A 25,053-nucleotide genomic window follows, 5' to 3' on the forward strand; every position below is an offset into this window, starting at 1 on the left:
TCAGTAAACGCTTACTCCCTTTGCTCTGTTAGAGAATCTGCACCAACCTCAAGGGATAAGATCATGAGCTGACAGGACTCTTAAAGGCAAGATCAGCTCTCACAAGTTGTCCTCTGACTTCCGCATGTATGCCATGGTGTGTATGGCACCCCCATAAATGAATGCATGTAATAAAATTTTTTTTTGAGACAGGGTCTCTATATATAGGCCCAACTGTCACTAGAACTCACTATCCAGGCTGTCCTCAAACTCAGAGATTTCCCTGCTTCTGCCTCCTGAAAGCTGGGATTAAAGACGTGCACCATTATGCCCATCTCATAATGAAAATAGTTTTAAATAAGTTCTTGGGCTAGAGAGTTAGTTCCGTGGTTAAAAAACATGCTTTTCTTCCATCTGCTGCAAACCGCACTAGCCTTTCAAGGACTCCAGGGTCTTTTCTCTTCTCTCAAGGCCAAGGTGCAAAAGAGTGGAGAGCACTTGAGGGTGAGAGCAGAAAGGTGTCCCACTGCTTGCTGTGTGTCCTCTAGAGTTCACACACACACCAGACACCCGGCCATGCTTCTGTGCACGTGTGCACTGCTGTCACAATGATACACAGTAGCAGTAATTTCGACTTCTTCTGAATTGTCCAGTACAGAGGTGTGAGTGTGTGTGTGATTCCACTTATGATCTTGAGAGTGAACGTGTGTTCTGGAGAAAGAGGATTTAGGGGTGTGTGTGTGCGTGTGTGTGTGTGTATGTATGTGTGTGTGCACGCGCGTGTTTTCCAAATGTTTGGCTTTTTTCAAAATGGCTTAGAGCACTACTGTCATTTATGGGGTTTAAAATGTCAGAACAGGGCCCGAGGGGAGGCAGGGGAGATTAAACTGCAAACAGTGAAGGTTATAGATGACGTTTCTGATAGGCTGACAGGTGGACTCAAATGATGCTGCACTTCAGCAACCATTTAAACACACGCACGCGCGCACACACACACACACACACACCACTCCGTAGTTCATCTCTCCATATTTTAATGGCATATTCTGAAAGCTAAAATCATAAAAGCCTATGTCTAAAAAACCCCAGCTCTGCTTTCAGAACCCACCAGCAACTCCCCATGGTTTGTGTACGTACTCAAGTGCACTTACCTTCCCAATATATGGACTTAGTTTTTGTCTCTCTATGTGAACTATTCTTTTTTCTAAATTGTAGACGAGATCTCAAGTAGCCCAAGCTGACCTTGAACTTAGTAAGTAGCTGAGGATGACCTTGAACTTCTGATTCTCCAGACTCCACCTCCTGAGTACTGGGGCCATAGGCGTTAGCATCAAACTCAGTCTGTGCAGTGCTAGGAATAGAACTGAGGGCTTCGTGTGCACGAGACAAAATACTCTTCTGACTGAGCTAGAGCCCAGTCCCCTTTGTGTTGTTTAATTCAACCACATCTCCACACAGCTTCCGAATTTTAAAAATAGTAGAATTGTGTAATTAATTTATATTATGTCCAACTGTTCACCTAAGACTATTAATTTGTATAATATACTAGGTAAAGTTGAGAGTCCTGTTTTATAAAGATAAGGAAACAGAGGGCCAAAGAGATCTGATGTGCTGGCCAAGACCACCCAACTAGAAATGGACAAGGGTGGGCCCTGAATTTTTTATACTTTTTTGTTTTTTGAGACAGTGTTTCTCTGTGTAGCCTTGGCTGTCCTGAAACTTGCTCTGTAGACCAGGCTGCCTCTTCCTCTGTCTCCTGAGTGCTGGGATTAAAGGCATGTGCTACTACGCCTGACTCCTCCTGACTATTTTTGAGACAAATATGTAGCCCAGGCTAGGCTTGAACTCACTATGTAGCCCAGGCTAGGCTTGAACTCACTATGTAACCCATGCTAGGCTTGAACTCACTATGTAGCCTAGGTTGGCCTTGCCCTTGATCCTTCTGCCTCAGCCTCTCAAGTGCTACAAACAATTACAGGCTCCGAGTCCCTTCCTGCAGCCAGTGGCTCTAACGTGGCGAGACTTTAGAAGCCACTGGGAAGCTTGAAAACCCACCAGTGCCCGGCTCTCCTCACAGACACTCTGCTTCAAAGGTTCTGAGAAATGCATACTGCCTGTTTATTTTGTTTGATTTGTTTGAGTCGCATTCTTGGTTGTCCCAGGCTGGCGGTGAACTTGCAGCATCTGCCTAGCTCCCCAGTGCTGGAGCTGCAGGCAAGCACGCCTTGTTGTTGAGAGAGTCTTACTCAGTTACCCCAGCAATTTCAAATTTAGAGATTCTCCTGTGTCAGCCTCCCCCTTCCAGGCCTGGCTTCTTAGGAGACCACCCTGGCCACCTGAGGCCCACATGGAGTCTGCTTTTGCTTGCCCCTCTCCAAAACCGGCAATGTGAAAAGCTAACTGTAGTCTGTTGGGGCTTTGAAACTGGTTTCTGCTTACTAGCTTTAAAATGACAATGGTGGCCGGGCGGTGGTGGCGCACGCCTTTAATCCCAGCACTCGGGAGGCAGAGACAGGCGGATCTCTGTGAGTTCTAGGCCAGCCTGGTCTACAGGAGCTAGTGCCAGGACAGGCTCCAAAGCTACAGAGAAACCCTGCCTCGAAAAACTAAAAAAAAAAAAAAAAAAAAAAAAAAAAAAGACAATGGTGGACGCTGGGCATAAGGGTGTAGTCGTTTAATCCTAGACGTCAGGAGGCAGAGGCAGGTGGGTCTCTGTGAATTTGAAGTCAGTGTGGTCTACACAGTGAGTTCTAAAATAGGCTGCATGGGTAGACCCTATCTCAAGACAAAACAGAACAACAAACAAAAATAAAGAATATTATCAACAACAAAAAACTTACTACTTTTATTGGTTTATCCCAAGCCTATTTTACTTCTTCTTGTCTCCATCTTCTTCAAAACATTCACTCAGGGCAAAAATATGATGGTTGGACTCGAGAGATAGCTCAGCGGGTAAAAACATTTGTTCTTGCAGAGGACCTGGGTTCAATCCCAGCACTCACATGATAGCTCACAACCATCTCTAGCTCCAGTTCCAGAGGTTCACTCACCCTCCTATGGCCACTGTGGGCACCAGGCACACAAACGGTATGCATGCCAAACAGCCATATATATAAAGAATAGAACAGAACAGAACAGATAATGCCCTTCCTCCTCTCCAGCTCTACCTCCTCCAGGAGCTCTTCAGCTGGAAAGGACACCTCCTTCTTTTTGTCTCCCTATACTTTGCAACTGTGAGTGAGCCACCACGTGGTTGCTGGAAACTGAGCTTAGGACCTTTGGAAGAGCAGGCAGTGCTCTTAACCACTGAGCCATCTCTCCAGCCCCCCTTTGCAACTGTGAGTGGCTTTCACGCTGATGCTTAGCTTCATAGCCAATGTGGCTGGATTTAGAATCCAGATTGAGTCACTCTAAGTGTGTGTATGAGGGTGTTTTGGAGAGAATTAACCAAAGAGTAAAGTGAACAGTGGGGGCACCATCCCCGTCAACCAAAGGAAGAGGAAGGAAGAGCTGTGTACTGGTGTTTCCTCCTTCTTGACTTCTGGCCCACCATGATGGGTAGAGCTCTGCTTGGAGGAACACTGCTCCCCTCTTCCCCATGATGGGCTGAACCATCTGAGGTCATGAGTCAAAGAAGTCTTTCTTCCTGAAAATTATTTACGTTGGGTGTTTTGGTCACAGTAACAAAAAGTCAGCTAACACCCTTGCTGTGTTCTGCCCTGCCTGCTTTCACACCCGCCTCCCTCTCTAGACTGTCTGTCACCTCCTAGATGTCATGGACCCTGTCTTGTTCCTCAAGGAGAACAAGGGAACAAGAAAACCAGACTCCCAGTCCTCTTGTGAGTTCACATCCATCCCCTCCCTTTACTCAAGCCCTTGAATAAGAATGGTCTGTTTTCTGGACCCCCAAGGTCAAGGCAGAGAAGCTAAGTGTGGCCCTCCAAAGTAAGTGGCACTGTTGGGAAGTAATGGCATTGTTGGAAATGTGTCACCATGGAGGCAGATTTTGAGGTCTCATATATGCTCAAGATACCACCCAGTGTTTTAGTCTACTTCCTGTTGCCTGCAAGATGTAGGACTCTCAGCTACCTCTCCAGCACCATGTCTGCCTGCATGTTGCCATGTCCCACCATGATAATAATGGACTGAACCTCTGAACTCTAAGTGAGCCACCCCAATTAAATGTTTTTCTTTATAAGAGTTTCTGTGGTCCCTTAAGAGAGACATACATAGATCAATCTACATGGGAAGTAGAAAAAGACAAAATCGCCTGAGTAAATTGGGATAATGGGGTCTTTGGGAGAGGGTTGAAGGGCAGGGGAGAGGCATGGAGGGGATCAGAGAAAAAATGTAGAGCTCAATAAAAATCAATAATAAAAAAAAGAGTTGCTATGGTCATGCTTTCTCTTCACAACAATAAAAACCCTAAGAAGCTAAGTATGAGGGAAGGGACCCAGATTAGTCTCTGGCCAGACACTGGGCCCACATTTCCCCTGTATTTGCCCCAGTGGTGCTGGATGTCCAGGCCCAGCTCTAACTTTTATAGCACTGAGAGCCGTTCCTAATCTGAGGAAGGTGGGGACCACTCTTCTCGTCAGTATGAATCCACACTAGAATATTTCCAAGGGAACTTTCAGAGAGAAGCCAGGAAAAACTACAGGCAAGAAAACAGAAGATTCTGAAATACAGAAATAGGATGCAAAAGTCTTATCGTAATTGGTCATTCCTGCTTACGACAGCACATTCAAGAATCACTTTTTGAGCCAGGTGTGGTAGTACACACATTTGCTCCTAGTACGTGGGAGGCAGAAGCACGTGGATCTGAGTTCATGGCTAGCCTAGGGTATATAGCAAGTTCAAGGCCAGCCAGGGCTACATAGTGAGACCCTGTCTCAAAAAAAAAATGTCACTTTCAGTCGTGGCAGTGGTGGTGCACACCTTTAAACCCAGCACTCTGGAGGCAGAGGCAGGCAGATCTCTGTGAGTTCAAGGCCAACATGGTCTATAAAGCAAGTTCCAGGACACAAAGAGAAACCTTACTTTGAAAAACAAAACAAAACAAAAAACCTCACTTTCTAGACTGGATACAGTAGCCTGTGGTCCTGGCTAGCCAGGGAGCTAACGTAAGAGGATAAAATAGCCTGAGCCCTGAAGTTTGGGAGAGATTGTTCATAGTGAGAACTCATCTCCTCTCAAAAGAGAAAGAGAGGGAGGAAGAAAGAGAAGGGAGGAGTTAGGGAAGGAAGGAAGGAGACAAAGCTCAAAGGCATAGCATGTGTGAGTCCCTAGAATCTATAGTGTATCCTAAATCATACAAAATTGGGGGTTGGAGGGCTAGTGAGATGGTACTTGGGAGGCAGAAGCAGGCAGATCTCTGATTTTAAGGCCAGCCTGGTCTACAGAGTGAGTTCCAGGACAATCAGGACTACAAAGAGAAAACCTATCTCAAAAAGAAATAAAGAAAGAAAGAAAGAAAGAAAGGGAAAAAAGAAAAAAAACCAAAGTCACCTACATCATATAATTTAGAGAGCAGATAGTAGGTCTTTTTGTTTGTTTGTTGAGATAGGGTTTCAATGTGTAGCCTTTGATGTCCTGAAACTTGCTCAGTAGACCAGGTTGGCTGTGAACTCACAGGGATCCACTCACCTCTACCTTCCAAGTGCTGGTATCAAAGGCATGCGCCACCACCACATGCCCATCCCCACCTTAAAGACAGTCTCTTGTAGACCAGGCTGGCCAGGAACTCTCTTTGCAGCTGACGGTAACTTTGAGCTTTGAGCTTGCCCCAACCTCTGAGCGCTGGAATTAGAGACCTGTGCATCACACTATGTTTCCTGTAATTGTCATTTTATAGACGAGGGCACTGTCCAAGGTGCCTCAGCTAAGAATTGGAAAAAAGTCAAGGGAGGGAGGGCAGAGGTAGAATGGTAAGCAAACCCAGAGGGCACAGAAAAATAGCCAGCATCACTACCAGCATCACTACCGGCATCACCACCAACCCGGGGTCGGGATGGTACCACAAAGGAGAGAGACACCCTCTTCAGAGCAGAAAAAGTGGCTGACACCTTGGTCAAGGGTCTGCAGGCTTTTCTTTTCAGGTCCTGAAAGGCACCTTTAGCCTGGACAGCTCTGCCGGAACCAAGCTGGATTTAAGAGAGATTCTGGGGGACCAGACCTGGTCCTCCCCTTTCCAGGCCTTCTCACCAGCTCTATCTGACTGACAATTGTCTGGCTCTTGGAATGTTTGGGCGTGGATCCCCCAGTCTACAGAATACCAGAGTCTCGAGAACTCACTGCTAAACAAGAATGTCTCCCTAGCTGAATCCTCTGGTCACTGAAACTTGGCTTGGGCATTCTCGATGGGAGTCTGCAGAGAGGCATCCTGTTACCTAAGGGAAGGAACAAGGAGGAAAGATGGAATTCATAGTCTCCCCTCCCCACCTCCTCACCCCCCTGTGAAGCTAAGCAGCCAGCCATTCTCACCCCCACTCCCCACTCCTGGCAGATTCTCACCTTCAGGCAAAGGCAGATGATGGCAGGGCTGGGGAGCAGAATTTAAAACAACCCAGGGGCACTGCAAATCCCAACATTAGTATTTAGGGAATGTGAGTCCCAGAGGGAGAGAGAGAGAGAGAGAGAGAGAGAGAGAGAGAGAGAGAGAGAGAGGAGAGGCCAGGAGAGGAAGGCTGAGATGTTCAGAGATGCGGAGACAGAGATGGAGACTTTACCAGGAGCGCTGCAGAGACAGACAGGGAGAAAGGCAGGAGGGAGAAAAAGAAAGGAGGCAGGAGGGTGGGGAAAGAGAGAGAAAGGGGGGCGGGGAGGAGAGCGGCAGAAAGAGCCAGTTGCTTTATTCATGGCTGGTGATATTATAGACTGAGTGAAAATCACATTATCGTAATGGGAAAGTTAGAGTTGCTGAGATGATGCCCCGAAGCCTCAGCGCTGATTGGGGTGTGATTGCTATCTGTATTTATATGTAGAAAGCAAAGTTCACTGCCAGTTCAAGATGGTGGCGGCTGCTTTATGCAACATAATTCTTCAGTAGGGAGATGCCCGGAGCAAGCAGAGCAAGCAAGCTGGGAGTAGGAATGTGAGCCCAACGGGAGCAAAGAGAGCAAACGCCTGAGCAGGCGCTGGAGAGAGCGATGGAGCCTGGGGTGGAGCCCAGCAGAGCTCAGCTGCCAAGGAAAGCGATGGGAGTCAGAGTGGAGCCAGGGCAGGTGGCTGACCAGGGTGGACCATGATGGGGTGGGGGGTCCTAAGGGATGATAAAAGAACTGCCTCCACCTTCACCTGCTTCCTGGGCCACTCAGACTTTGGCTTTCTTGCAAGAAAGGAAAAACTGTTGTCGCAAATGTGGGGGGTGGGGTGGGCAGACCTTCAGAGGTATTAGATCTTAGCTGGGCCTCATGGCTCAGACCTGTAATACCAGCGCTTAGTGGGGAGGATTGCCAAGAGTTCAAGGTCAGCCTGGGTTACGTAGTGAGCTCAAGACCAGATTGGCTACAGAATAAGACCCCGCAAGAAAGAAAGAAAGAAAGAAAGAAAGAAAGAAAGAAAGAAAGAGGAAGGGAAGGAGGAAGGCAGAAAGGGAGGGAGGAATAGGGCCCAGAAGAGGTGGCTCAGCAATTAGGAGAATTGAATGGTATTTCAAAGGAGTTTAAGGGGCTGGAGAGATGGTTCAGTGGTTAAGAGCACTGGTTGTTTTTCCAGAGGTCCTGAGTTCAATTCCTAGCAACCATATGGTGGCTCACAACCATCTGTAATGAGATCTTCTGGAGTGCAGACACACATGCAGGCAGAACACTGTATGCATAATAATTAAATAAATCTTCAAAAAAATCAAAGGAGTTTAATTGGATTCCCAGCATCAAAATGATAACCCAGAACCCTCTGTAATTCCAGTGTCAGGGGAATCTGACTCTCTCTTCTGCTTCCCTGGGCACTTCACATACCTGGTACCCAGACACACATTCAGGCAAAATACCCATACACATAAACTAAAAACAAATAATTATCTTTTAAAATGTACTTATTAGCTGGGCAATGGTGGTGTATACCTTTAATCCTAGCAATTGGGAGACAGAGGCAGGAGAATCTCTATGAGTTTGAGGCCAGGCTGGTCTACAAAGTAAGTTCCAGGACAGCTGTTACACAGAGAAACCCTGTCTTGAAAAAAACAAGGGAATAAAATGTATTTACTTTACATGTATGTGTGCTTTGCCTACATGTATGTTTGTGTGCCACCTATGTACCTGGTGCCCAAGGAGATCAGAAGAGGGCATCAAATCCTCTATAACTGGATTTATAGACAGTTCTGATTCACTATATGGGTGCTGGAAACCAAATCCAGGTCCCTCTGCAAGAATAGCAAGTATTCTTGACTACTGAGCTCTTTCCAGCTCCAATAGGGTTTTTTGTTTTTTCCAGATGGGGTTTCTTTTTTGTTATTGTTGCTATTTGTTTGTTTGTTTTGGTTTTGGTTGTTATTTTTCTAGATAGGGTTTCTTTGCCTAACAAGCCCTGGCTGTCCTGGGACTTATTCTGTGGACCAGGGAGGCCTCAAACTCCCTCTGACTATCAATTGCTGGGATTAAAGGATTAAAGGCAATTAAGTCTTTCTTTTTTCTGTTTTTTTGAGACAGGGTTTCTCTGTAGCTTTGGAGCCTGTCCTGGAGGTAGCTCTTGTAGACCAGGCTGGCCTCGAACTCACAGAGATCCTCCTGCCTCTGCCTCCCGAGTGCTGGGATTAAAGGTGTGCGCCATGACCGGCTAAGGCAATTAAGTCTTAGACATGGGTGGAACTGTATTTGACCTCCCTCTGCCTGCCCTATGGAATTCACTAACGAAATGCCAAGCTGTACAATAAAGATCAGCAAGGTAACGTTTATTTATTTATTTATTCATGCAGGGTTTAGTTGTACAAGATCACCCTGTCTGAGTCTCTCTATTGCTGGTCTTACAGAAATATGCCTCAGCACTCATACTGAGACTTTCTCCTCCTTAAAGGTTTCCAGTTTTTCTTAGGAAAAAGAGGCAAGGCTGACCTTGGCTGTGACTTAACCCTCAGAGAGCCAGAAACAATGCAATTTCAGATATATATATATATATATATATATATATATATATATATATATATATATCCCTAGAATAAGTAATCCTGTGCATTATTTGGGATATACTTATAGTTACTTACTTGATGTGTGTATGTATGTGCTTGAGTATATGTATGTGCGTCCTCTGGATGCAGGAGCCTGTGGAGGTCAAAAGAGCCATTGCATCTCCTGGTCCTGGAGTTATAAACGGTTGTTAGCTGCCAGATGGGTGCTGAGCTGCCAACTGGACCCAGGTCCGCTGCAGGAGCAGTGTTCTGAACCACTGAACTTCTCCGCCTTCACTTAAACATTTTTGAAAGACTGTTTTCTTACCTGGAACCCAGGTTTTCCTGGGAATCCCTGTATTTTCATTTGTTAGCTCTAGGACACAGGTCTAGCGATGTGAGATTCTGTGTTGATTTACTGAGGAATTTCCTAAGTGGAAAGAGCCCAGCCCACCACTTCACAGACACGTGATTTTGAACCAGTTCTTAAGCTCCTAGAATCTCAATCTTCTTATGTCATTGGTAGATGACAATAATACCTACCTCACTGATGACCCAAACATTCTTTGAGGTGTTGCTTTTAAGATGCTGCTCTGGGCTAACAGGCGTAGCTCAGTGATAGAACACTTGGCGTGTGTGTGTGTGTGTGTGTGTGTGTGTGTGTGTGTGTCCCTGGTTCCGTCTAAGTCGCCCTTTCTTCCTTTCCCATCTCTATCATAGGCTTTGGGGAAATCAAACAAAAGGCTGCAGCAAGCTCCCTGGCAGCCGCTGCCTGGACAGGGCATCCTATGGTCAGACCTGGCCTTATGATGGGCCCCTCTCTGGTAGAGGCCTGACCCACGTGGTTGGATGAGAGTTTTAGAAAAAAGCCCTTTTCAAGAATGAGGGCCTGTATTTCCATCACAGACGAGGGGAGACAGGAGGCTCCCTGGGTCTCACTGACCAGTCAGCTTTGTCTACTTGCTGAGTTTTCGGCCTGTGAAAGATGATTATCTAAAAAAGGATGAGGATACTGTCTGAGAAATGACATCTGAGGCTGCCCTTTGCTCTCCACATGCATTCACACACACACACACACACACACACACACACACGTATACACACCTGCATACATGACCACCTACTCACAGAAATAAGTGGAAAGTCATTCTTAGCTACATAACAAATGTGAGGATAGCCTGAGTTACATGATATCCTCTGTCAAACATAAGGGCCAGTGAGCTGACACAAAAGGGAAAGAGCTTGTCACCAAGTCTGAAAACTCAAGTTAGATCCCAGGGACACACATGGTGGAGGTAGTGGCAGGTTGTTCTCTGTCCTCCATATATGTACACACACACACACACACACACACACACACAATTAATTTAAAAATAAAATAAGTAAATAGATATATTCTTTTTGGTTTTGGTTTGCTTGATGTGTGTGTGTGTGTGTATGTGAGAGAGAGAGAGAGAGAGAGAGAGAGAGAGAGAGAGACTTATTTTATGTGCACTGGTGTTTTACCTACATGTGTGTCTGTGTGAGGGCTTCAGAAGCCCCAAAACTGGAGTTTAAATAGCTATGTTCCTGTTCTTTCTGTTAACCCATCTATCCATAGCCACAGGGTCACTGAACAGACATAGCACCCATGCAGAAATACATTTGGGGCTGGAGAGATGACTAGGGGGTTAAGAGCACTGGCTGCTCTCCCAGAGAACCTGGGTTCAATTCCCGGCACCCACATAGCAGCTCACAACTGTCTGTAACTCCAGTTCCAGGGGGTCTGACACCCTCACACAAACATACATGTAGGCAAAACACCAATGCACATAAAATAAAACTTTTAGAAAGAAAGAAAGAAACTTACTCATGAGGATGCCACAAGTCCTTTGGGTTTACACCTCTGTCAGACTCCTGAGGTACAGTTGCAAGGGTCTGTAAGAAAAGTGTAAGACTCTCCCAAGAAACTGCAAACCCCTTCCTGACTTCCTGCCCACCTCCTCCCAGCCTTCAACTCCCTTCCTCTCCCTCCACGATCACACCACCCTATCTCTAAGCCAGCCCCTCCCTGATGTAGAACATGATAGGCTTAAAAGGTGTGAAGGAAATGGCACGATGGATGGTCAGGATACTCTGCACATCTGGCCTCAGGACATGCCTCTCCTACTTTGGGATTGCTGGGGAGAAGTGATTTTCATTTTCCTTCTTTAAGGATCACCTTTTACTCTAGTGATCTGCTGTAGGCTTATCATCTCTACTCAGTTACAAACAAAAACTTCAGGAATTTCACCAATGATCCTAAAGGCCACTGTCCTGCAAAGGTCAGCTCCTTCCTGGGAGACAAGGGCCAGGTCTGACAAGGATGATCCACATCTCCCTTGGCTTTGATACCCAGATGTTGGCTCTCAGTCATGGTGGTTTAAGTTCACAAGTGTTGAATGTTATGCGCTCCATCAAGAAGTATGGAGATCCTTTCCCAAGGAATGCCTGGGCGTTGCCAAACCTCTCTGTGCTGCTCTCCTGGAAACCACATGTCCTAGTTGAGTTACTATTGCTGTGACGAAACACAGTAACAAAAAGTAACTTAGGGAGGAGAGGGTTGGTTTGGCTTACTCTTCCACATCACAGTCCATCATTGAAAAAAATCAGGACAGGAACTCAAACAGGGCAGGAACCCAGAGGCAGAAGTTGATGCAGAGGCCTTGGACGGGTGCTGCTTATTGGTTTGTTTTTCATGGCTTGCTCAGCCTGCTTTGTTATAGACCCCAATTCCCATCCTAGGGATGACACCACTCAACGGGATGGGCCTTCCCCATCCATCTGTAATTAAGAAAATACTCTACAGGCTTGCTTACAGCCCAACCTTTTTATTATTAATATTTTTTTTTCATTTATTTTACATCCTGACCACAGTTTCCCCTCCCTCCTCTCCTCTTGTTCCCTCCCGGGCCTCCCCTCTGCCCCTCACCCCCATCCACTCCTCCTCTGTTTCTGTTCAGGCAGGGGCAGGCCTCCCATAGGAGTCAACAAAGCACTGCATATCAAGTTGAGGTAAGATGATGCGCCTCCCTTTGTATTAAGGCTGGACAAGGCAACCCAGTATGGGGATTAGGTACCCAAAAGCCAGCTCAAGCATTAGGGACAGACCTTGATCCCACTGCTAGGAGTTCCACAGTTAGACCAAGCTATACAACTGTCACACACATGTAGAGAGCCTAGATTGGTCCCATAAAGGCTCCCTAGCTCTACGACTCAATCTTTTGGAGGCATTTTCTCAGTTGATGTTCCCTCCTCTCAGATGACTCTAGTCTGAGTCAAGTTGACATAAAACTGGCCAGCACACCAGGCTGTTAAGATGTCCCACTGACCTCAGAAGGATCTAAGGTGAGGATTAGTGTATGAGGCTTTTTCCATGCTCATTCTACTCTGTCTGGTTATCAGTGCTAGAACCTAGGAAACCTCTTCTGGGGTTGAGTCATTTCACCAAAACAGAAACATATTGTGGAATATTAGTTTAAGGTGTGTTACATTTGTTTATCCTGTGTAATGTTTGTTTAATGATACAAAGATGTGTTGCATTCTTTTATGTTACATTTGTTTACCTCTGTAAAGCTGTGCTACTTTTCCTGTCTAAAACACCTGATTGGTCTAATAAAGAGCTGAACAGCCAATAGCAAGGCATGAGAGAGAAATAGTCAGGGCTGGCAGGCAGAGAGAATAAACAGGAGGAGAAGTCTCAAGAAGAAGAGAAGAGGAGGAGAAAGAGAAAAGGAGAAAGAGAGAAGGAGGAGAAGGAGAGAAGGGACCAGCGACTCAGCCACACAGCCAGCCATAGAATAAGAAGAAAAGAGAGGTATACAGAATAGAGAAAGGTAAAGACCCAGAGGTAAAGGGTAGATGAGATAATTTAAGTTAAGAAAAGCTGACTAGAAACAAGCCAAGTTAAGGCCAGGCGTTCATAAGTAAGACTATGTCTCCATGTATTTATTTGGGAGCTGGGTAGCAGGCCCCCAAAGAGCAAAGAGTGAAAAAAACACCCAACTACAGCATGTCAGTCCATTGCAATAAATAATAATTTATGGCCTTCTAAATGTTTATTCCCATAGATTTATAATGCTCTCAAACTTGGTCACATAATCTTTTAGTTGTGGGAAGCAGAGAATGCAGACTCCTAACTAAATTCTGAGAACATGTGACTATGAGTCCTCAACCCTAAAATAAGAAGCTCCGTTCCACTCCCCCACCCCAGCAAGGCTCAGAGAACACGGTGGGAAGCTGGCAGGAGAATGTAAGAGCTAGCGGATGGGAAGGAGAGCTGTGCAGTGTTGCGCTCTGCACATGACACAGAAGTTAAACTCCACAGCAGCTGTGGTCATTGGCACAAGACCTGCGTAAGGTCAAGCCAGTCGCGATACCACCAGAGGAGGAAGAGGGGCTCACGGAGCCTACCTCGAGCTGAGGAGCTGCTGCTAGCAACAGATGGCTTCTGCAGAAAGTGGAGGGATCACTGGGAGGTATCTCATTTCCCAGTGGAGAGCCCTGCATACACTGGCATGTGGGCAGCACTAACTGAACTTGATTACAAAAACAAAGCAACAGTGAGCCAAACAAACAAACAAAAAAATCTCAAAACAAAACAAAACAACCCAGGAAGTCCAGCAGGGCACGAGTGGCATTGGAGGGGAGAATGGGGATGGAAATGATGAAAATATGTTGTGAAGTCTGGCAAGATGGCTCAGCAGTTAAGACATTAAGAGCAGGGGCTGGAGAGATGGCTCAGTGGTTAAGAGCACTGGCTACTCTACTAGAGGTCCTGAGTTCAATTCCCAGCAACCACATGGCAGCTCACAATTGCCATGTGTGACTGCTGTAAGATCCACTGTCCTCTTCTGGTGTGCAGGCATATGTGCATGCAGAACACTATACTTAATAAAAAGTAAATAAATCTTGAGGAAGGAGAAGAAGAAGGAAGACTCAGATTTGTACCTATATGGTGGTGAGTCACAACTATCTTCACTTCTGGGTCCAGGGGATCCAATGACTCCTCTGACCTCCATGGATCATGAATAAAACATGAAATTTTAAAAATTAAATGAAAATGAAAAATACACTGTAGACACATAAAATCCTCTATATATTAATACAAATATATAATTATTTTTATTATCTGTGGTGATTTGAATGAAAATGGCCCCCTTAGGCTCAGGGAGTGGCAATATTTGCAGTGTGACTTTGTTGGAGGAAGTGTGTCACTGGAGATGGGCTTTGAGGTTTCAAATGCTCAAGCCAGGACCAGCGTCACTCTCTTCCTATTGCTTCTGATGCAGATGTAGAACTCTCGGCTCCTTCTCCATCACCATGTCTGTCCGTGTGCAGCCTTGCTTCCCACCATGATGATATCGCACTAAACTTCTGAACTGTAAACCAGCCCCAATTAAATGTTATTGTTTACAAGAGTAGCATGGTCATGGTGTCTCTTCACAGCAATAAAAACCCTAAGACATGATTGAAAGCTAGTACTAAATTTTGGGTGATTTGTTGGAGTGGTCTCTGCTCCTCTGTCCCTCTTTTTTTCTCATTATAGATAATACTATCACCAAGATCTTGTCAAAGCAAAGATGTCCTTACTTTAGGGAAGGGAGATTCACTTACACGGAGCTGGGTATGGGGCTTGGAGGGGATGCAGGATGAGGCTTCCAGTCCTTTCTTAGAAGTGCAGAGGAAGAGGATAACTTGAACCATTTCCAGGACAGGAGGCTTGGCTCTCAGTCATTCATTCCGTCTCCTCTGAGCTCCTGTTTACGTCCAATTTGGGCTTGTGTCTGTCTGATCAACATGGTGGGACATATGTCCATGATCCCTAGAATCAGCAAGAGAAGGTGAGGTTTGGAGAGCGTTCTACTTATAAAGGGGAGAAGTCACATCTGGCCTTACCTACCACCCCACCCCCATCAAAGAGAAAATAGCCTAGTGCCCTTGGGACAAAGGAAAGGACTAATCTGTCAAAAACTGGAGGCAGGATAAGATGACCCCTGCATGTCAAAGAAGTGTCTCTGGGGAAATGTCACTCTGCTTCCCTGGAGGCCCCACCCCCAGGTGATTAAATTGGAAATCTTCATGCCTCCTGTTGCCCTCCTCTCCCTGTCTAACACACACACACACACACACACACACACACACACACACATCTTAATTGTGTCCGGGGCTTTTCACAGCATTAATTAATCATATTTAGGGCTGTTTCCAGCTGTTGCTGAGGGAAAGAAGGTCCCACACGCCTGTGACTTAGAGTAAATCCAGTCAGATGGAAGAATTCTTTGATTCTGCAGAGGCTGAGCATGGGAAAGCCGCTTCTAATCCCTCAGCCTCCTAGACCCCATCTGCCACCTCCCCCATCATCACCCTCAGAAACTGATCTGGGCTGGAGAGAAGTACATGGGGGGGGGGGTGCAGAAGGGAGGGGTTGCCGAGAAGCCCAGGGCTGTGGGGGGCTGAGCTGACTGCCTGGGGCCCTGCCTAAGGCTAAGGGTTGGCAGGATTCTGAGGCTCAGGCCTGGTGCTGACTTGCAACTTCTGCCCAGTTGGGCCTTTAGAGGGCTTAAGAGAGCCCAATGGTTTCTGAATAGCTACAGGGTCCAGAGTTATTCCAGGAGGCTGAGCCTGGACTAGTCAGAGTGGCACAGCATGTGGGCATGACTGACCTAATTACAGTTCAGCACAGCCATGGTCTGAGCAGAGCCAGAGCCTCTTCCGTCTGCTTTCTGCTGTGGCTTCTCCCCAAGCCCTTGCAGCACGTCTCAGTTCTCAGTCTTGCCTGGGTCTGTGTTCAGGGTCTGTGTTTCTCTGCCTCGCCCTGGCACTCCAGAGTTTGGATGAAATATCTTTCACTGATCTCTGAGGTCCTAGGGCACCACCACTTACTGTCACCAAGCCTTAAGGAAGTATATCATGCCGAGCTTGGTGGCACACACCTTTAACCCCAGCACTCAGGATGTAGAGGCAAGTGGATCTCTATGAGTTCGAGGCCAGCCTGGTCTACAAAGAGAGTTCCAGGACATCCAGGATTGTTACACAGAGAAGCACTGTCTCAACGCCCCCCACCCCACCCAAGAGAAAGAAAGAAAGAAAGAAAGAAAGAAAGAAAGAAAGAAAGAAAAAAGAGAGAAATTGTCATAAGAGGGAGCCAGCCCAACCGGTGAGAAAGCTGCCTGCTTCTTTGGTTACTGTCAGTAGTTCAGTAGGTGCTCCTATTGAGTAAGTACACCTGAGGCAGCTGCTGTTGAATGTGGGAGCAGTAAGAGACTGATTCAGCCTTGTAGACCCAAATATTGGGGGGTCCCCAAGGTGAAAGGTGAGAGGATTATAGGAAGATAAAGAAGAAATCAAGCAGTTATTACCCTAGTATTTCCCCGTGATGACCTCATCCCAGCATGCTCCCTTGTTGAGGCCTTCTGGGTCCTGGCCTAACTGGGCCTAAATAATTGAGAAGCCCATTATAGCCTTGCTGTTTCCTCACTGTCAAGTGTAAACGCTGCACTGGTTGGGTGGGGAGATGGGGCTAATTTGAATTGATAATAGGAAACGCAGGGAAAAGTCATCTATAGTGAGTGAGGAGCGAGCGATCCCCGAGCAGATGCTAAATCTTGTATAATGAAAGAATCTGCCGATGTCAATTATGTACGAGTGTCTTTGCAGTGGTTAGAGGCGGTGGGCGGGTGAGGGAACGGAGGGCTGGGTGCATCCCATAAACCCAAACACCCATCAAAGGCTCATACATATGGAGTGGCGGAGATTACGGCATAAATTTGAATGTTATGAATGTGCATGAGGGACAGGCAGGAAGCCCACCTCATAAGGGGAGGAAAGGGACCGTTTTGTTTTGTTTTTTTTTTCCCCAGTGCCTGTACAAGGGAGCTTTTGTCCTCTTGGTCCCTCAGCTGTGTCTCCTCTGTCTCGGTTGTGCCCTCTCTGCACCCAGTTGTGTTCCGGATGAGAAAGGAAGAACGTGGGAGCTGTGGACAGGGCTAGGTCAGCTGTGTCTCTGCAGCCGAGATGTAGAACCTTGGGAGGTCGGCTGCTGAGCTGTCCTTGACCGGAAGAGATGCAAGGATGACCAACATAGACAGCAGCATCCGCTATAGAATACAGAGGCTCATCTCCTTATCTCTCTCTTTTCTTGCAGTCCTAGGAACTGAACCCAGGACCTCAGACACATCCGTCAGGAATTCTAGCACTGAATTACCTCCCAGCCCCTAGTGTGGGCAGAGGGATCCTCGAAGACAGCCCGGAGGAAGAGATCACCATTTGCTACAGATGGGACAAATGGTTCAGAACGACAATGCTGGGGGCACATCTTTCTGTTCTTAGGTACACACTCGCACCGCACATGGGGAATGTGTGTGCACACACAAGCACACCCTGTAACAGGGCTCAGACCCCTCCCTTGGTTCCCAACCTGCAGCTGCTCCCAGAGCAGACTCTGTGATTTGTAGTGCAGGCCATCCAGGGACTTTAATCCTCACCGTGACAAATGCAATAAAAGGGACAATTTGGAGATCAGAGCTAAGGAAGACACATTTACAAACCCTTCCCCAAAGGTTGGATGGGGCTGTCACCATGTGATTTGTGCCAGAGAGGAAGCAGGGAGGGGTTGAGGGGGGAGACAGGGAGCTGGAGAAGGCGGCTGGGTTGGAGAAGAGGAAGCATCCTGTCACTCCTCACCCTCTGCTGGATCACAGGGGGCCGGGCTAAGTGAGCTGGGGAGGGCCAGACCCATGGGCAGCCACTGCCTCCTCCCCACCATGACCAAGGAGCACAACTCAATTACCCCAGAAACACGAAGCTTCAGAGATTCATCTCAGCAGTTCTAGGAGGGGGTAAGAAGAGTGGGGACAGTGGCTGCAGGAGAAAGACAGGCAGAGGCCCAGTGGAAAAGGCATTGTAATAGGAAAACAGCATCACAGGCTTCGAAAAGACACTCCCCCTCCACTCCCCAAGCCCCCCCCCCCCGTATGGGGAAGGAAAAGGGAGGGGGGGGTCTCCCAGCCTATCAGACAGGCCTGGCAGGATTGAACATAGAACAAAATCCACAGCAAGGCCCAAGCTCTGACAAATGCTTGGGTTAGGCACGCAGATCAGCTGGGAGCTCCATGGGATGAGGTCAGATTTGGGTCTGAGAACGAGGCTGGTAGATGGGGATGTGTTGGCTGCATAGGGGCTAAAGGTTTCTCCATTTCTCTCTCTGTCTGTAAAATGGTGCCAGGCCAGATGGTTGGGGAGGCAGCTGTCTACCTTCCGCCTTGGATTCTCAGTGACTCGGGCTTCTTGGAACCAACGACAGGTGACACAGTAGGAGAGGGATCACCGTGCCCCCCTCTCACCACCTGCCTCTCGTGTAGCCAGCCTCTGGTCACTGGCTGGCACGTGAGCCTGTTCTGCTGAGGTTTCAATTCCACTAAAGCAGAGTTCACACCCGCGGTTCTGACCACTCTGCTGGGTTAGAGTTCAGAGTATCTCCTTGGCTTTCTGTGGTCTCTAGAACTTGATCATTCTTACTTCCCTTTTGGCCTCACACCAAGGCTATCTGTCCTTGCCAGACCCCCAACCCTGAGCAGGAGATGGTCTCTGCCCCGGGTCTAACTGCAACCTTGAGATCCCTTTTAGTTCCCTAGCTTTGCCAACAACTGAGATGTCTCCCTGACCGGTGTCTTCTTCTCTCTTAACTGTCCTTCTTTTCTACTTGTCTTTGATCTTCCCAAGGTCAATTTCCAGCCAGACTGAGGGACCAGAGAATCATACCTGGGGGAGGAGGGTGCTACTGCTAGCCTGAGGCATTTAAGTTCTCCCATGTCATTGCTGCCCAATGTTGGCTGACTCCCTCAAACACAGGACTGTCTTCCTGAGCATCTCCAGGGCCAGACTCAGTCCTTGTACCCAAGGAAGTAAGTCTAAATGGACGTGGGGAAGAAGAGACACCAGGAAGTAAAACTCACCAGAGAAGACTGGGAATGTACTACCTGAAAATAGACATAGGGATGACTGAAGGGGCACAGGGAAGCTACCCCAGAAAGACTGACCCCGTTTAGCCTGGGGCACAAAGTCCCCAAGATGATGATAGTTGAGAAGCTTGAAGAATGGAAGGGGATGGGAGAATAGACACAGGCAAAAATATGGCTTTTCTTTGTCTGTTTGATAAAGAAATCGCTGCTCAGAAATGAATAGAGGGCGCTGGAGACGAAGCTGAGAAGAGCCCAGCTTTCCCAAGGCATCTCGTCACCAGAGAAATGGGCTGCAAGTGTAACTTCAAACCACATGACTACTTCCATGTGGGCCCCATAGAGGAGAGAAGAGCTGAAGGAACAGCTCTGCTCATAGCTGGATGGGGCAGTTCCCATGGTCCTCTGCTGCCCCCCTCTGGAGAGGGCAGGAGGGGAGCTCTACCGTCTTTTTAGCCTGATTAAGCTCCTCCAGTTTTCTCTTCATTGCGCCTGACCCACCCAGCTGCTAGATTTCTCCCCGTGCTCAGACGCTGAATTAAGGATCTCTAGAGAAGCAGCTATGATTGAGATGAGAGGGTAGGAGGAAAGAAAGGAAAGGATAGGGGTGTTGACTTATTACTGTGAAGGACTGGCTCACAGATCATGGAAGCTGAGAAGTACCAAGATCTGTCATCTGTGAGCTGTCACCAGTAGAGCTGGTGGCATAGTTCCAGTCCCAGGAACTAGAGGATCCGATGACTGGGGGGAGTCCTGGTGGGAGTCTGAAGGTCCAAGAACCAGAAATGCCATATCCCAGGGCAGGAGGAGAGGCAGTGAGTTCTGGCTTCCTCTACTCTTCTGTGCAGGCCTTCAGTGGATTGAATGTTCCTACTTGCTTGAGTGAGGAAAGATCTTTCTTCTAGAATCTTAATGACCAAAAGTTAAGGTTCCCTTGGAAACACCCTCACAGACACATCCAGAAATAACTTTTTTTTTGTTTTTTGTTTTTTGTTTTTGTTTTTGTTTTTCGAGACAGGGTTTCTCTATAGCTTTGGGGAGCCTGTCCTGGAACTAGCTTTTGTAGACCAGGCTGGCCTCGAACTCTCAGAGATCCTCCTGCCTCTGCCTCCCAAGTTCTGGGATTAAAGGCGTGCGCCACCACCACCTGGCTCAGAAATAACATTTTATCACTATTTCTTTTGTCCAAGTCGATGAAGAAAATTAACCATTTCAGACACCATCTTCACACCTAACCAATTCTTTCTGACCCCTCCTCCCCACCCTCACTCTAGAGAAGGCAACAGATAAAGTATGAGTTTGTAGCTGGACATGGTGGCACATATCTTTACTCCCAGCATTTGGAAGGCAGAGAGAGGCAGGTGGATGGATCTCAGTGAGTTCAAAGACACCCTAGTCTACAAAGTGAGTTCCAGCAATGCCAAAGCTGCTACACAGAGAAACCCTATTTTAAAAACAAACAAACAAACAAACAAAAAACACACAAAACAAAAACAAAAACAAACAAAAATACAACAAAGTGAGCTAGCAAATGAACAAATGGACTTTGGACTTAGAAGCTGCCTCTGTTCACCACATTTCCTCCTCAGAGAAGGAGAGGACATTGCGCTGGCTAAACAGCTCTCCCGTTCCCCAGGGATGGGCTAGAGACCAAGGGGAGAGAAGGGTACCTAAGAATCAACCTGTGGCCTCCACCTTTCCCTAAGGCCTTTACCCAGGGCTAATCCCTCTAAGATCAGTTCCAATCCTAGGTGGGATGGACACTAACTGCTAACTCATCATCCTCTAGGGCCCTCTGATCCTAGCTGAGTGACCCCTGACCCCAACTCTGCTCCCTTCACCAAGTTTAGTGCATCTCTAAGGGTAGGGGCCTTAAATCCAACATCGCAGTTAGAAGGAACAGGCCGGAAATGATAAGGAGTCTTGTTAGTGCTAGGAGAGAAACTGCGTGCCCAAGTCCTCAGAGTTGATCCAGCAGGCTGGTGGGCAGGAAACCAACAAAACAATGGAGGAGAAAGTCATCCTGGGTCTTTCTCCTTGTGTTCATATCTACTTAGCCTGTTACTCGGATCTAGTTATGAAGCACATTCTTTTAAAAGATTTATTTATTTCATTTTAGTTTTCGGGACAGGGTTTCTCTGTGTAGCTCTGGCTGTCCTGGAATTCACGCTGTAGACCAGGTTGGCCTCAAACTCAGAGATCCACTTGCTTCTGCATCCCAAGTGCTGGGATTAAAGGTATTCACCTGGCTTATTTATTTCTGCAACAGATTCTCACCCTGTAGTCCTGATTGACCTGAAACTTGCTATGTAACCAGACTGTCCTTGAACTCTCAGAGATCTGCCTCCAGAATGCTTAAATTAATTTTTCTAAAAATTATACACACACACACACACACTCTCTCTCTCTCTCCCACAGAGGCCAGAGGCATCAAATCTTCCAGGAACTGGAGTTAGAGGCAGTGGTAAGTCACCCAATGTGGATCTTGGGAACTGAGCTCAGGTCCTCTACAAGAATAGTGTGTGCTCTCACTGCTGAGCTATCTCTCCATCCCCTGAAGTACTCTTACACAACACACACACACACACACACAGAGAGAGAGAGAGAGAGAGAGAGAGAGAGAGAGAGAGAGAGGAGGTTGGAGAAGGTTGAGATAGAGATACTCACATGACAAATCCTGGGGTAGGAACCAGGTTTGGAGGAGTGGAGTGTGCAACAGGTTTGTTTTGAGTGGGCGTGGAGAACTAGCACTCTAGACACCTTGCAAGGGGTAGTGGTCTGAAAACACATGAGGAGCAGGGGGGTGAGAAGGAGACAAGCTAAGCAGAAAGTCTTCTAGAGGCTGAACAAGACTGCCTCCAAAGGTAGAAAAGACGGGACAAAGAGCTGCTCTCAGAATTCCGTAGTCAGGCCTCAATCTATCAGCAGTCTCTGATCTGAGTGAGAGGTTTTGGGCCTCCAAAATCACCCACAAAGGAAGCCAAGAGAGTTACTTGTCTTTCTTTCTGTTGGTCAGCGAATGGGGCAGGGGAACCTGAGTTGCAGGTCTCCAGTTCCACTTCTCCCTCAAACATCTAGAGTCGTTGAATTCAGCTGCCTTCTGGTGAAATCCACTCTGCTGCCCTGAAGTTCCTGACTTACTCCCACAATGTGTGTGAAGAGGTCAGACCGATGGAAAGGCTCTAGGGGTCACTCCAAATCCTGAACTCAGAGTAAAAGAATCAGAACAATGGCCGTGGCTTCCTGCCCATAGCGTGGCTGTCTGGGCCTGGTCTTATAATCACTTGTCCTTTAGTAGCAGTTAAGGTCAGTGTGGGTGGGAGGGTAGGCATTTTGACCGTGGGAGGCCTGCCTCTGTCTCTAGCCTTGCTCTGCCAGTTCTCAGTGCCCTTTGGAAGTTTATAGTCATATAAATCGCAGAGTCCCATACCAGGCTTGGAGCCTGCGACTATAAATAGACATGAGGTAAACAAGGTGGCAGATGCAGGGGCTTGGGACGAGACAGAAAATCTGCCCCTCTTTGCTTGATCAGGGGCCAAGGCACACCCGAGGAAAGGGATCTCTTCTCTCTTCACCTCCCTTCTCCTGACCTCTGGGCTTCTAGTCTTTTCGCTCTGGCGAGTATCATCCAAGGTGGTTTTCTGCTCCAAGTCTCCCTACTGGCTTGTTCTGTTTCATCTTGCCAAGTTAAGATGGGGGAGGGCTGTCTCCCTTACTCTCACTGCCCCCCATTGGCTCCTTCCACCAGCTTCACACTCTGTCCCCAATCCCTCTAACAAGTGTTGCCCCTGCTAACCACAACTTTGCCACCAGGGGTTCCCTGATCCCTTCCTCCACCCTGACAGCCAAAATGATGCTAATGCTCTCAAGAAGGCAACTTACTAAGGAACTGGAGAAAGGAAGTAAAGATCTGTACTCTCTATCCCATATTTCTTGCCCGAGCACAGACCATATAGTGCACAGATTTCCTGTCATTGGGATTGACTGGCAGCTGCCTTGCTAACTGGAGTTTCTTCCCATCATTCCCGGATTTCGTAATCTGGATCCCACGGCATAGACAATTTAGGGGGCGTGGCTTGCTGGATCAGTCCCACAGCTGGGCTGATTTACTGCTGTGCACTTTCCCGGGTCGTAGCAGTTCCTAGACTCCATCCAGTGTCCCTTGAGGGATTTCAGACCTCACTGAATTTCAGTACCCATATTGGAATATTCTGAATATTCAAGTCTGAAATAGCTTCATTCCTTCCCAAGTCTGACTCTCTAAACGCAATAGAAATTAGAACTGGTCTGTGGTTATTTTCTCTTTCCAGGTGAAGAAACTGAAAGCACTGAGAGGCTAGGCTCCAATCACAGCAAAACAGTCAATAGCAGCTTTGATGCTGAGGCTGGGCGTGCTCCTCGCTAAGCTTGGATCTTCACCCAGAACTTCAACTCCAGTTCCTGGCAAATTTCCTCCATCCCCAGAAACGGGCTAGCTGCCTTCATAGGTCCCTTCTCTTTTGAACTGGGTCTCCACACCGCCTCTCACACAGGGAAAGGGAACAGAGCCTCTGTGAAGGCTGACTTTATGTGGCTTCCAGTTCCTTCCAACACCCATTCCACCCGATGGCTTACTGGTCAGATGACCCTGAATGACATCCTAGAAATCTATCTTCACAAGGCCTAGAGGAGGCATCCCTCCACTGTGGGAAGCCACTTCTCTTACTAATCTTTCTCTTCCAAAATGCCAAGTTCTTAATTTGTTTATTTTGGGACAGGATTTTACGTAGTCCAGGCTAGCCTCAAAATCACTACACACCCAATGATAACCTTGAACTTCTGATCCCCCTGCCTTTACCTCAGATTAACAAATGTGCACTGGCGGTGCTAGTGTCCAACCCAGGTCTTCATATGTGCTAGCCAAGCCCTCTGTGAACTAAGTTACAGCTCCAACCCTCAGTTTCCTAATTTGAATGGCAGGGAAGAATCAAAACTGTTTTATAAATGATATCCCCTATGTCCCAGATGTGAAGGGCACCTGTGTGTACACATGTGCACACAGTCATCACATACACGCACCTATGCTCTGTTGTACACATGTGTACACAGTCATCATACACATGCACCTATGCTCCGTGTGTACACATGTGCACACAGTCATCACACACACGCACCTATGCTCCATGTGTACACATGCACACACAGTCATTGCACACATGCGCCTATGCTCCGTGTGTACACAGTCATCCATGTGTACACATGCACACACAGTCATTGCACACATGCAGCTATGCTCCGTGTGTACACATGCACACACAGTCATTGCACACATGCACATATGCTCCATGTGTACACAGTCATCCATGTGTACATATGCACACACAGTCATTGCACACATGCAGCTATGCTCCGTGTGTACACATGCACACATAGTCATTGCACACATGCACCTATGCTCCGTGTGTACACAGTCATCCATGTGTACACATGCACACACAGTTATTGCACACACGCACCTATGCTCCGTGTGTACACATGCACACATAGTGATTGCACACATGCACATATGCTCCATGTGTACACAGTCATCCATGTGTATACATGCACACACAGTCATTGCACACATGCACCTATGCTCCGTGTGTACACATGTACACACAGTCATTGCACACATGCACCTATGCTCCGTGTGTACACATGCACACACAGTCATTGCACACATGCACCTATGCTCCTTGTGTACACAGTCATCCATGTGTATACATGCACACACAGTCATTGCACACATGCACCTATGCTCCGTGTGTACACATGCACACACCATCTTCGTATGTATGCACCTATGCTCTCTGCACCAGGCTGTTTGGGAGGACTTAGTCTGTTCCTGCTGCAATTAACAAAATACAAATAACATTATTTTCCACACTTTTGGAGGATAGCATTAAATAGCCAGAAGATTTTGGGTCTGATGAAGGCTCCCTTTCTGCTTCATAGATGGTACAACTTGTTGCGCCC

The sequence above is a fragment of the Microtus oregoni genome, unplaced genomic scaffold (assembly GCF_018167655.1).
Source record: "Microtus oregoni isolate MIOR12 unplaced genomic scaffold, Mior012 000012F_ref0000307, whole genome shotgun sequence".
Classification (NCBI taxonomy): Eukaryota; Metazoa; Chordata; class Mammalia; order Rodentia; family Cricetidae; genus Microtus; species Microtus oregoni.